The 15,643-nt window shown below is 34.5% G+C and overlaps 1 protein-coding gene across 12 annotated transcripts in view; it reads right to left on the bottom strand.

Annotated features, from left to right (window-relative positions):
* nrxn2b (neurexin 2b) overlaps nucleotides 1–15,643 on the bottom strand; it is a 369,603-nt gene that overhangs the window by 34,150 nt on the left and 319,810 nt on the right. The window lies entirely within an intron of this gene.

Here is a 15,643-nt window from a genome sequence, read left to right on the forward strand (position 1 = left end):
ATAATTAAAATGGTCCGGCAGTATAGAATTATATTAAATTTCCTGATTTTCCCCCTTTTAAATCATCATTGTCATTTTTTAATCCATTTTTTTCTGTGTTTTTAGTTCAAAAATACTTTAAAATCTAAATAAAAAAAGCTAAAGTAAACATTGTTTTAGATTGATATAGTATACATGTATATTACATTTCCTGATTTTCCCCCTTTTAAATCAATTATTGTAATTTTTAAACATTTTTTTCAGTTTTTAGTTCAAAAATCATTTTATAAAATATAAAAATATATTTAAAAGAAACCTAAAATAAACAATGTTTTAGATCTATAAACAACTGAATATTTAAGACTATTAATCCAGTTCTTTTAATCCATTTATAAAAAAAAATCTAAATATTATATCTAAAATAGTCCGGCCCACATGTAACCGAATTGACGTAAAGGCAGCCCGCGAACCAACAGTCTGACACCCTTGTCTTAACCCATTCATACCGCCATTAAGCCAAGAAGTAAAAAAACAACAACCCATTCAAGTGCTTCAAGAGTTGCCAGATTGGCCGTTTGCGATTGAATGCTGATTATTTAGAGCTTAATATTTTTGTCAGCCATCCCAACTGCGCTCATTGAACCTGACATCTTGCTATCATATCGCCTCTCTGCATCTCCTCTGCGAGGGTAATTCTGGGCCCGTGCATCTTATCATCCTGTCAGTGCGCAACCACCATGCCTCGCAGCGCACAACAGCTGCAAAATCGGGCGCCCGCAAAACAGCATGGGGCTAATCTTCCATTCTGGAACGCCAGCATTGCGTAAGAAGTGGCCTGGTTCTCGGTATATGATCACCTGAAAACAAACGTGATGGGTAGGAGAAGCCCGCCCACTTGTTTGTACCTAATGGCGATCCAAGCCAGTCATATTGACGCTATCGGACATCTCACTATCTTAATAGCCTGCCAATATATACGTTTTTTTGATTACCGTATTTTCACGACTATAAGGTGCACCGCATTATAAGGCGCACCCTCAATGAATGACATTTTTTTCCATATATAAGGCGCACTGTATTATAAGGCGTACTGTCTATTTTGGAGAAAATAAAAGATTTTTAAGTGTGCCTTATTGTCGTAAAAATACAGTAATTGCTATTGACTTCCAGGTATGAAGCACTCACTACACAGTCACCTCTAGAGCCAGCCATTGTTGATGTTTTGGATTTTTTTTGGTATAAAATCTTGCAGTCCGGGAGGTGCTATATGATGGAAGATGTTGTAAACTAAGATGGCATCTGCATATTTAACAGTATTGTTTCAGTTCAGGCGTTTTTGTTTTTTTAATACCCGACAGTGGTGGTTTTTGTTTTTCTGTTTTTTTTCCCATATATAAGGCGCACTGGATTATAAGGCGCAATGTGTGTTTTGGAGAAAATTTAATACTTTTAAGTTCGCCTTATAGTCGTGAAAATACGGTATTTCTAATTGTGTCAGCTGTTTAACAAGTTTTGTACAGGAATTTTTTAAGCATGATTTTTTGGGAAAAGCCTTTTCACTATATAAATATAGCTCATCAGCAAGCAATGTACCCAGACAGTCAAGCTGTCAGCTTCATACAGCGACACCAACTGTCCCTTACCTACCCTGTCCAGCATCTACAAATCTGCGCCTTATAGTCGTGAAAATACAGTACGTTTTTTTTTTAGGATTTTTTGTTTTTATTCTTTGTGGAGGCCACTATTGGTTGAAGTACTATTGTTTATTCAATATAATTTTTTTGCATTTATCAGTGTCAGTACAGATTTTGTTGTTTTCCAGCCTTATTTTATTTGAAACTTGACTGTAGAAGCTAAATACCGTATTTTTCATATATAAGGTGCACCACATTATATGGCGCATCACATTATAAGGCGCACCCTCAATGAATGGCACACTTTATTTTTTTCCATATATAAGGCACACTGGATTATAAGGCGCCCTGTCTATTTTGGAGAAAATTGAAGACTTTTAAGTGCGCCTTATAGTCGTGAAAATACAGTACGTTTTTTTTGGGGGGGGGGGGATTTTTAGTTTTTATTCTGCGTGGAGGCCACTATTGGTTGAAGTACTATTGTTTATTCAATATATTTTTTGCATTTATCAGTGTCAGTACAGATTTTGTTGTTTTCCAGCCTTATTCTATTTCAAACTTGACTGTAGAAGCTAAATACCGAACTTTCCATATATAAGGCGCACCACATTATAAGGCGCATCGCATTATAAGGCGCACCCTCAATAAAAGGCACATTTTTTTCTATATATAAGGTGCACTGGATTATAAGGCGCCTTGTCTATTTTGGAGAAAATTGAAGACTTTTAAGTGCGCCTTATAGTCGTGAAAATACGGTACTTATTATGTATTTATCAGTATTATAAATATTGATGATCTGTTTGTGTGTTGTTGAGTCCATTTACTCCATGAAGTCCAAAAACGTCTCCAAAATTCATTCAAAATCGGAAAATAAATGTCACTGGCATTTTTTGGACATTTTGGAAAATACGTACATTTTTTGCTGACTTACTCACATAACACATTTTTTGCAATGTGTCAACTACAATGGAAAATTGTATGTATTATACTACTTTACAATAGCAGTTATGCAACAGGTCCTTTCGTCAATAGCCATTTTTACACAATATAAAATCTCAGTTTATCAGTTTGGCACTTACCAAAGTAAGAGTACAATAGATATTTTTTCTCGGAGAAAAATCATTGAATGAAATCGCAAGCCCAAAAAAAAAAAAACTTGTATTATTTTGTGACCGTAATGACACAAGTACTCAATCCAAATTCTATTGGTAAAGATTTAGTTTTGAAGGCCAGGCGACTTTAGAGCAAGTTTAAAAAACTATTACAAATTGAAAATATGACAAAAGGTTTCACACCAGAGTGAGTACACACACGCAACCACCTTGAACTACTTTATCTTCCATTGTACTCTATTTTCTGCACTGAAAGGCAGAACTAAAATACCTCTATTTTGTCAGTATGCTTTATAATCCGATGTGCCTTATCGTATATACTTCAATATTGCTTAATTATTGTATAAAATTACCTTAATATAGTCAATGTATTACACAACCTGTACAACTACCACTATTACTCCTTAAACCAATACCACCACCATTAGTTTATGTATTTGATGTATAGTACAACCAGTATAACTTTCAAAAATATTACCATTATAACTATCTCAATTACCACTACCACCACGACTAATACTACAGCTCCATACATTGGATCAATAACACAACAACTACATTAACAACTACACTTTCACATACTAGTGGATGTGTAACGCAACCCTACCATTACTACCACTACCACTACCCCTACCACTACAACAGCTCCATCTAGTGTAGCTATAACCACTACAACCTTTCTTATTACTACTAAAATGTCATCTTCTAGTGGATGCATCACACAACCCTCTACTATTCCTACCACTACTACTACTACAGCTCCGTCTAACGGATTTATAATGCAACCCTTAATATTACCATTAAAATGACTTTCATCTAGTGGGTGTATAACACAATCCCTTACTACTACTACTACTACAACAACTACTACCACCACCACTACCACCACTTGTACTACCCCTACAAACACCACTGGTACCACCACTAGTACTACCACTACGACCACCACTTGTACTACCCCTACAAACACCACTGGTACCACCACTACTACTACTACTACTACTACTACTACTACCACCACCACCACCACCACTACTACCACCACCACCACCACTACTACTACTACTACTACTACTACTACCACCACCACCACCATCACTACTACCACCACCACCACCATCATGACCATCACTACTACCACCACCACTACCACTGGTACCACCACTACTACTACTACCACCACCACTACCACTGGTACCACCACTACTACTACTACCACCACCACCATCACTACTACCACCACCACTACCACCACCACCACCACCTCTACCCCCAACACCACCACGACTACCCCCAACACCACCACGACTACCCCACTACCACCATCACCACCACCACCACCACCTCTACCCCCAACACCACCACCACTACCCCCAACACCACCACCACTACCCCCACTACCACCATCACCACCACTACTACCACTACCACCACCACTATTACCACCACTACTATCACTACGACCACTACTACCACTACTACCACTACTACCACTACAACCACTACAACCACTACAACCACTACTACCACTACTACCACTACTACCACTACTACCACTACTACCACTACTACCACTACTACCACTACTACTACGTCTTAGTCTCCAATGCACGTAAGACATGAAACAAAAAGTAAGATAGCCCATTGCATTGAATTTGAAGTTGAAAACTCAACCGCTTTGGCAAGCTTACCCAAGTTTAATTCACAACTCCTGCCAAGACTCACCACTTTCTTCAGGTTGTATGCAATCCCCTTCCAAACAACAACCACACACTCACTTTCCAAACGCGTGTGGGTGTCTCTGATTGTGTTTGAAACTTTAACCGCGAGCCAACCAGACAAATAACTGACTTAAATTGCGTCAACAACGGCACTATTCTGTTTTTTTTCTCCAGAGCATGGCATATTTGAAGGGTGCTTGATCTGCACTGCACGTTCCCACTTTTCACATTTTTTACACTATTTTAATGTAGCAGAAAGCCAAATGTGCATTTCAAAAACTGCCACACGGTTGAAACGCAAAGAAATGACTGTGACCTTTGTGCAAAATCAAGAGGAAAGTGTTTGTTGTCTCCATTATTTAGCATTTCTCGCCTCATTTACTTTTGCCTGCTCCATCTCGCCTGCCGTCACTCCGCCGCATACAAAAACGTCTTTTTAAATACCGTATTTTCACGACTATAAGGCGCACTTAAAAGTCTTAAATTTTCTCCAAAATAGACACCCTTATAATCCAGTTCGCCTTATATATGGAAAAAAAATAAAATGTGCCATTCATTGAGGGTATGCCTTAATTATTATAATGCATTGCGCCTTATAATGTGGTGCGCCTTATATATGGAAAATACGGTATTTAGATTCTACAGTCAAGTTTGAAATAGAATAAGACTGGAAAACAACAAAACCTGTACTCACACTGATAAATGCAAAAAAGTATATTGGATAAACAATAGTACTTAAACCAATAGTGGCCTCCACGCAGAATAAAAACAAAAAAATCCTAAAAAAATACTGTATTTTCACGACTATAAGTCGCACTTAAGTCTTAGATTTTTCTCCAAAATAGACAGGGCGCCTTATAATCCAGTGCGCCTTATATATGGAAAAAAATAAAATGTGCCATTCATTGAGGGTACGCCTTATAATGCGTTGCGCCTTCTAATGTGGTGCGCCTTATATATGGAAAATACGGTATTTAGCTTCTACAGTGAAGTTTGAAATAGAATAAGGCTGGAAAACAACAAAATCTGTACTGATACTGATAAACGCAAAAAAAATATATTGAATAAACAATAGTACTTCAACCAATAGTGGCCTCCACGGAGAATAAAAACAAAAAATCCTAAAAAAAAGTACTGTATTTTCACAACTATAAGGCGCACTTAAAAGTCTTAAAATGTCTCCAAAATAGACAGTGCGCCTTATAATCCAGTGCGCCTTATATATGGGAAAAAACAAAATGTTCCATTCATTGAGGGTGCGCCTTATAATCCAGTGTGCCTTATTTTTGGGAAAAATGTCATTCATTGAGGGTGCGCCTCATAATGCAGTGCGCCATATAGTCCTGAAAATACGGTAATCTAAATTTCCTCTTCTTCTCGCCATACGCAATCTGGACTGAAAAAGACCAAAGTGTTTTTTTAAAAAAACACTCAAATTCACACATGGTTGGATTACAGTTGCAATCGGAAATTTAATCGGTAAACAAAACCGGGCTAATATTTGCGGCGCTGTGCTAAACTGAGCTAACAAAGATAAGAAGAACATAATCAGTGGTTGTCCGTTTTATTTCCCCAGACAACGTTAAACCAGTAAAGAGATTAATTTATGTATTGATGTATTTTTTTTAATCTGGATGCTACACATGACAGAGGAAATTTAGTCATCTAAATCAAGGGTGTCAGACTGTTGGTTCACGGGCCGGTTTAACGTCAACTTGATTTCATGTGGGCCGGACTATTTTAGATATAATATTTAGATTTATTTATTTTATAAATGGATTAAAAGAACTGGATTAAAAGCCCTGAATATTCAGTTTTTATAGATCTAAAACAATGTTTATTTGAGGTTTTTTTTAATATATATTTTAAGATTTTACACAATTATTGTTGAACTAAAAACAGAAAAAAAATGATTAAAAATTACAATTATTGATTTAAAAGGGAGAAAAACAGTAAATGTAATATACATCTATACTCTTTATTTTAATTTGATCCTAAAATAGACATTTATTTTTATTCATATTTAATCGATTTACTTTCCCGGGCCACACGAAATAGTGCGGTAGGCCAGATTTGGCCCCCGGACCGCCACTTTGACACCTGTGGTCTAAAGGATTGAATAAGCAGTTTATGCATTAGCAATTATCAGTGACATATTCATCTATATTGAATTAAATTTTCTGGACTTAAAGGCAAACTTTTTAAATAGTTTTGCTGGGCTTGAAAAAAAATATGGTACATTAATTTAAATTGACAATATCTGGCATAAGCACTGTAAAAGTTAGCATTTTATAAGTGAAAGCTATCTTAATTTTGAATATAATTTGGCATAATAATGTCTATAAATGTTAAAAAGCAAGGAAACAAGACTTGGTTTTAGTAAAAAAAATATTGTTTACAAAATAGCTGGGAAAAACCACCTGTGAAAATCCCGTTTTAATAGAAAATCATGTTTTAAAAAGTATTTTAATTGCTGTCAACTCCAATTAAATAAAATGCAAGTACAAAGCTCTCCCGTCAAAACAATCAACTTTAAAAAATACGCCGCCGTTAACAAATGACGACCAAAAAAGAATCTCCATTTTTCTTCCATTACTCCAACTGCAAAATACTAATTAGCATACTAAATAATGGCCCAGCTGGCTCCTGTTGATTGTTATCGTCAGTCTCTCATCGTAAAGATGGCCGACATCCTGCTTACGGGGTTAATAGCTCTTCACATGCTAGATAAACATCTAGATTTAAGTTCAATTTTATGTTTACGGGGGGAACCGGATTTCCACGAATTTTGTTACGAGACGAAAAATAGATTGCAAGACATTTCTTGGGGTAAAAAGAAAAAACTGTTGTTTTTAACCGCGATATCAACAATCACACCTGACAAGAATCTAGTAGAGGTAATGGTCCGTACACAGCTCAATGTTAAGCCCCCCCAGGCTGCCAAAAAAATGGATGGCGTCTCGTTGTGTTCATCGCAATGAAGAACAATTTGGCGAGTGCGATAACTTGTCAAAACTGGTCATGTGACAAAGCCTCGTACAAGCCAAACAAAAGCCATTACCAACACTTGAATGCACTTTTTTTAACAAAGAATATTCACAAATATCCGTTAATAAACTTACCGTATTTTCACGACTATAAGGCGCACCGCATTATAAGGCGCACCCTCAATGAATGACATTTTTTTATATATAAGGCGCACTGTATTATAAGGCTCACTGTATTATGAGGCGCACTGTATTATGAGGCGCACTGTATTATGAGGCGCACTGTATTCTGAGGCGCACTGTATTATATGGCGCACTGTATTATATGGCGCGCTGTATTATAAGGTGCGCTGTATTATAAGGCGCACTGTATTATAAGGTGCACTGTATTATAAGGCGCACTATATTATAAGGCGCACTGTATTATAAGGCGCACTGTCTATTTTGGAGAAAATGGAAGACTTTTAAGTGCGCCTTATAGTCGTGAAAATACGGTAATTGCTGTTGACTTCCAGGTATGAAGCACTCTTTACACAGTCACCTCTAGAGCCGGCTATTGTTGATGTTTTGGATTTTTAAAATCTTGCAGTGGGGGAGGAGCTATATGATGGAAGATGTTGTAAACTAAGATGGCTGATCTGCATATTTAACAGTATTGTTTCAGTGCAGGCGTTTGTGTTTTTTAAATATCCGACAGTGATGGTTTTTCGTTTTTGGTTTTCCGTTTTTTTCCATCAATAAGGCGCACTCACTGGATTATAAGGCGCCCTGTCTATTTTGGAGAAAATTTAAGACTTTTAAGTGTGCCTTATAGTCGTGAAAATACAGTAATTAAATAAGTGTAAATTAGGCTTAAGATTTTAGATTTGGAATCCATTGAATTACATGTGACTAAAAGACAAGCAACAGAGTTAGCATAACTTAATATTAAAAAATTGAATATTATGTTATGCATAATTTAGCTTCCAAAAGTATTTTTAGTATTTTATATTAGCATTAAATTGTCCACTGAAAAAAAATCAGGACAATATCAACAAAAGCTGCTCATCCAAGGGGTTTTCTCTAACTTTACTTCATTTTTTTTCTACCAAACGATGAAAAAAAATGTGACTTATAGTCCAGATAATGCATTAATCAAAAGTGTCTTTATTATTTAATATGAGCATCAAGATGTTTTCTGAAAAAACACTTGGCCGGTATCAACAAAAGCTGCTTTTACAAGTTTTTACTTTACTTAATTTCAATTTTTCCTCGTAAACTATAAAAATGCGACTTATAGTCCAGATAATGCATTCATCAAGTGTTTTTAGTATTATATATTAGCATTAAAAAAAATCATCTCTGAAAAAAAATCAGTTCAATATCAACAAAAGCTGCTCTTCCAACGTTTTTCTCTAACTTTACTTCATTTTTCTCTCAAATGCGACTTATAGTCCAGTTAATGCTTTAATCACAAGTATTTTTTTAGTAATTTACGAGCATTAAAATATTTTCTGAAAAGAAAATTCAACCAGTATCATCAAAGGATGCTTTCCCGGGTTTCTCATTTACTTTACTTAATTTTTTTCTAACAAACTACGAAAAAATGCGTCTTATAGTCCAGATAATGCATTAATCAAAAGTTATTTTTAGTATTTTATATGAGAAATGATAAATTCTATCATTTTTTGATGAATTCCAGGTCCACTGCAGTCGAACATTCCGGAAGTCATCGAGTAAAACAAGACAAAGGGCGCCATGCTTCCTCCCCGCGGATTTGATTGGCCGTTAATGGGAAGATGGATGCTTTCCCGCCCCCCCCTCTTTGTCAACAATAGAATACTCGGTGGAAACTCGCAATCCGATGATACATGAACGGTCATTGGGGAGATATAAAAGCTGATGGTAACCATTTTGCTGTCGTTATTCTCTATAAAACGCGGGTCAGTGCATCTTAAAAACTTGCCCCCTAGTGTGTCGCACACCTGTAAAATAAGTGGCTAGAGTGTCGTTAGAATTTCGAAGAAAAAGCTATCATATCCTATTTTTTGCCCTATCCTTGAAAATCTAAATTATATATATATATTTTTGTTCAAACACCAACAAGTCTGGATCTCTGCCCTCTATTTCTTAAATTTAGATTAGATTAGATGATTTTATTCATCCTGTATTCGGGAAATTTAATTGTCACATTAGCAAGAGGGTGAGAATACAGACACAGAAAAAGACATTTTAGACATTCTGTATTTTCACGACTATAAGGTGCACCGCATTATTAGGCGCACCCTCAATGAATGACATTTTTTCCATATATAAGGCGCACTGCACTGTATTATAAGGCGTACTGTATTATGAGGCGCACTGTATTATGAGGCGCACTGTATTATGAGACGCACTGTATTATGAGGCGCACTGTATTATGAGGCGCACTGTATTATGAGACGCACTGTATTATGAGGCGCACTGTGATTTAAGGTGCACTGTTTTATAAGACATACTGTATTATAAGGCGCACTGTATTATAAGGCGCACTGTATTATAAGGCGCACTGTATTATAAGGCGCACTGTATTATAAGGCGCACTGTCTATTTTGGAGAAAATTTAAGACGTTTAAGTGTGCCTTATAGTGGTGAAAATATGGTAATTGCTATTGACTTCCAGGTATGAAGCACTCACTCCTTTACAGTCACCTCTAGAGCCAGCCATTGTTGATGTTTTGGATTTTTTCGTATAAAATCTTGCAGTGGGGGAGGAGCTATATGATGGAAGATTTTGTAAACTAAGATGCAACTGAATATCGAACAGTATTGTTTCAGTTCAGGCGTGTTTTTTTAATATCCGACAGTGGTGGTTTTTCGTTTTTGGTTTTCTGTTTTTCCACATATAAGGCGCACTGAATTATAAGGCGCACTGTCTATTTTGGAGAAAATGTAAGAATTTTTAGTGTGCCTTATAGTCGTGAAAATACGGTAATTAAATAGGTAATAGATAAGTTAAGAAGTATATAAGTGTAAATTAGGCTTAAGATTTTAGATTTTCACTTCATTGACTTACATGTGACTAAAAGACAAGCAACCGAGTTAGCATAACATAATATTAAAGAATTTATATTATGTTATGCATAATTAAATAGGTAATAAATAAGGTAATACGTAAATAAGTGTAAATTAGGCGTAAGACTTTAGATTTTGAATTCATTGAATTACATGCAACTAAAAGACAAGAAACCGAGTTTGCATAACATAATATTAAAGAATTGAATATTATGTTATGCTGAAATTTAGCAAATCTGGCAAGGTTTTGGCAAAAAATGCGTACAAGACGCCGCACAGAGTTGATAGGAAAGCTTACGACTGATGAAGACCTGAAAGGCTTTCATTATGGGCTGTCGGATGGCGGCATGAGATGGAGACGCTTCTGCACTCGAAGGGTCAGGACTCCAATCTCTAGCCACGGCCGAGCGGCAGGAGGAGAAACAATTGAACGCATTGATAGGACATTGATGGAAGGCAGGACGGCATCAGTGACAAAGATGGCGTACAAGATATTCTAGTTGATTTCTACATGAAAATTCTATATTACACTTTTTTTCCATAGCTTGGCTAGGCCTGCAGCTAAAACTAAAGTGCGACTTAGCTATTTTATGTATGTATATACGTGACCAGACGTTTGGTCGCCGGACGTTTGGTCGCCGGTCAAATGGTGACGGGGAGTTAACTGTTGAAACCAGCGCTCTAAATTATATTCATGAGAGAGAGTTTAATATCTAAGTACTGTTTAATATCTAAGTACTGTTTAATATCTAAGCACTGTTTAATATCTAAGTACTGTTTAACATTTAAGTACTGTTTAATATCGAAGTACTGTTTAATATCGAAGTACTGTTTAATATCGAAGTACTGTTCAATATCTAAGTACTGTTTAATATCTAAGTACTGTTCAATATGTAAGTACTGTTTAATATTTAGGTAGTTTAATATCTAAGTACTGTTTAATATCTAAGTACTGTTGAATATCAAAGTACTGTTTAATATCCAAGTACTGTTCAATATCGAAGTACTGTTCAATATCCAAGTACTGTTTAATATCCAAGTACTGTTTAATATCTAAGTACTGTTTAATATCAAAGTACTGTTGAATATCAAAGTACTGTTGAATATCTAAGTACTGTTGAATATCTAAGTACTGTTTAATATCTAAGTACTGTTTAACTTCTAAGTACTGTTTAATATCTAAGTACTGTTTAATATCTAAGTACTGTTTAATATCTAAGTACTGTTGAATGTCAAAGTACTGTTGAATATCAAAGTACTGTTTAATATCTAAGTACTGTTGAATATCTAAGTACTGTTTATTATCCAAGTACTGTTTAATATCTAAGTACTGTTGAATATCTAAGTACTGTTGAATATCTAAGTACTGTTGAATATCTAAGTACTGTTTAATATCTAAGTACTGTTTAATATCTTAGTACTGTTTAATATTTAAGTACTGTTTAATTTCTAAGTACTGTTGAATATCTAAGCACTGTTTAATATCTAAGTACTGTTTAATATCTAAGTACTGTTGAAAACAGTAGATTTTTAATATCTAAATATCTACTGTTCAACAGTACTTAGATATTAAACTCTCTCTCTTAAATATTAAACTTTCTCATGAATATAATTTTGAGAGCTGGTTTCAACAGTACTTAGATATTAAACAGTAATTAGATATTAAGCAGTACTTAGATATTAAACAGTACTTAGATATTAAACAGTACTTAGATATTAAACAGTACTTACAGCAAGTATTGTCAAGTTAATATGTCGCACCATTTTTTAGGATCATACTATTTATTACTCAAAAGTTTCAAATGTGAACATTTCACTCCAGGGTATTTTGTCGTGAATCAAATTGAGTTTAACGGAAAGATAAGCAAAGTGACTCATATCTCAAAGCATCACTGTAACTTACTCAAAATGGATTGGTTTACTGATAACGTGCAGAGATTTAATCCGTCAGATCCGCAAATCAATTTGCCCTCCAAACTTATGCTTCTTGTAGGGAGTCATTTTTAAAATATATTTTGGGGAGGGGGGGGGGGTGCCGAACTGCCGTGGGATTAACTCCAAGTGGATACTGCTATGCGGCTCATTATAATCTCCTAATAACACCTCCTTCCTTTGGGCTTTCTCACTGTATTTATGTCCACGTTGATGTTAGCGGCAGGCGTCTTTGTACTTTAACTTTGGAACTTTACTTACTTACTGTCATTGGCCTCTTATTATATATCTATCTATCTATATATCTATAGATATCTATATCTATGTATCTATATCTATGTATCTATATCTATGTATCTATATCTATAGATATCTATATCTATAGATATCTATATCTATGTATCTATATTTATGTATCTATGTCTATGTATCTATATCTATAGATATCTATATCTATGTATCTATATCTATATCTACGTATCTATATCTATATCTACGTATCTATATCTATGTATCTATATCTATATCTACGTATCTATATCTATATCTACGTATCTATATCTATGTATCTATATCTATGTATTTGTATCTATGTATTTATATCTATGTATCTATATCTATGTATTTGTATCTATGTATTTATATCTATGTATCTATATCTATAGATATCTATATCTATGTATCTATATATCTATAGATAACTATATCTATGTATCTATATATTTATAGATATCTATATCTATGTATCTATAGATATCTATATCTATGTATCTATATCTATGTATCTATATCTATGTATCTATATCTATGTATCTATATCTATGTATCTATATCTATAGATATCTATATCTATGTATCTATATCTATAGATATCTACATCTATGTATCTATATCTATACATATCTATATCTATGTATCTATATCTATAGATATATATATATATATATATATATATGTATCTATATCTATAGATATATATATGTATCTATATCTATAGATATATATATGTATCTATATCTATGTATCTATACCTATGTATCTATACCTATGTATCTATATCTATGTATCTATATCTATGTATCTATATCTATGTATCTATATCTATGTATCTATATATATGTATCTATATCTATGTATATATATATCTATGTATCTATATCTATGTATCTATGTATATATCTATCTATATATCTATCTATATGTCTATCTATATGTCTATCTATATGTCTATCTATATGTTTATCTATATGTCTATCTATATGTCTATCTATATTTCTATCTATAAATCTATCTATAAATCCATCTATAAATCTATCTATATATCTATCTATATATCTATCTATATATCTATCTATCCATCTATCCATCTATCCACCTATCCACCTATCTATCTATAAATCTATCTATAAATCTATCTATCTATCTATCTATATATCTATCTATATATCTATCTATCCATCTATCCATCTATCCATCTATCCATCTATCCATCTATCCATCTATCCATCTATCCACCTATCCATCTATCCATCTATCCATCTATATGATTTTGCAACTTGTATTTTTCCACAAGTCAAGAGATATTTTACATTGAATAAGCACATCTTTACAACTGATAAAAGTCCACCAACTATTCCCCTAAATTTTGATGCAAATATATTCAAAAAAAGCGTCCAAAAAGATGCAAAAAAATTATTTATCAAGCCACAGAAATGAATAAAAAATGAAACGCTATTTTCCAATAGTGAGGGGATATTGCGAGTGGCAGCTGAGTAAACATAACAACTTAAAATGATATGTAAACGTACCAAACTCCGATTTCGACATGTTTTTTTTTACAATACGATTCTTTATGTGGACAAACGGGTCAGGTGGAACCGCCACGGCGCGACGGTTAGCGCCCACGTTAGCTTGGCATCGTTTCAAAAACAACTCAGGGCGCCAAGCCTCCACTCTTGTTTGGCTTATGTAATGAGCTCCCGCCACCGCTCAAATGCAATCATCGCCTAGCCTGACACTAAAAGGCATTTTCTCGCCTTTGGCCACTTGTGATGCTGTTTTAAATTTGGAGTAGGAAAAAAAATGTTCACTCTCTATCTACTCTTGTCCTACTTTTGAGCCGGAAAAGGCAGGGAGAGTGAAACTAGAAATAGGCGATGGGGGAAGGGGGAATGCTGGGAAAAAATACTGTCTGCGAGGATGCGATAATGAAGACAGTTAATTCGAGGGGAGGCAGCGATTACGCCGCTAGCGCTCGAGATGCCGTCGACAGATTTTCTGCTCGGCATGGTTGTCACTCGGGTTGAGGGGTTCGAGACCCCGACAGGACATGAACGGCACTTTTAATTAAAGAGGGAAAACATGAGTTTTCATTTCCAGGTCAACTTGTACTGCGTGGGAGATGTATTGAAATATTATACACGATTATTTTAGGATTTTTTTACCCGCCATTAGTATTTTTACGCCGTATTTGTCGCAAGAAAATTGTACTACTTATTAAAACTATGAATGAATATGGAGGTGGAAATTGTGAATCAGGGGGGCTTATACGAGAGAAATTGTAAAATTCAAGGGTTGGAAAATGATGACTGAATCAAGGGTACGGCTTATATGAGCATAAATTAGAGTTGACATGCACGAAACTGTAAGGTGATAAAGATTAAATGTGGCAGAATGGTCATTTATTTAAAAAGGGAGAAAAGATAAACAGATAAAATGCTAAAGAAAATTTATTTTGATGTCTATGAATGAAATTCAAGAAAAAAAAATCCTATGCAAAAAACATCGTCTTATATTCGGGGCAATACGGTATATATTTCATATAATATTATATATTTTTATTTAATTGGACATTTTTGGACTAATGCAATATATACCCAGGTGAAACTTATAGAAAAATACAGTATGATCAAGACTTAATATTTAAGAAAGGCTGCACGGTCATTTATTTCAAAATAGAGAAAATATAAACAGATAAAAAGCTAAACTAAATTAATTTTGACGTCTATAAATGAAATTTAAATTAAAAAAATAAACTGACCTTACCTAAGGATGACAAGATTTAGATTCATACAGTACCTCAAAATTATTATTATAGTTACACATTTGTACACCCTATTAAAATGGAGGTGAAAATTGCAAATCAGGGGACGGCTTATACGCGAGAAAATGACAAATTCAATGATTTTAAGGCAATTTTATGCGTGGGTGGCTTATATGCGAGAAATTACTAACTTCCTAATGAT

The sequence above is a fragment of the Stigmatopora nigra genome, chromosome 20 (genome assembly GCF_051989575.1).
Source record: "Stigmatopora nigra isolate UIUO_SnigA chromosome 20, RoL_Snig_1.1, whole genome shotgun sequence".
NCBI lineage: Eukaryota > Metazoa > Chordata > Actinopteri > Syngnathiformes > Syngnathidae > Stigmatopora > Stigmatopora nigra.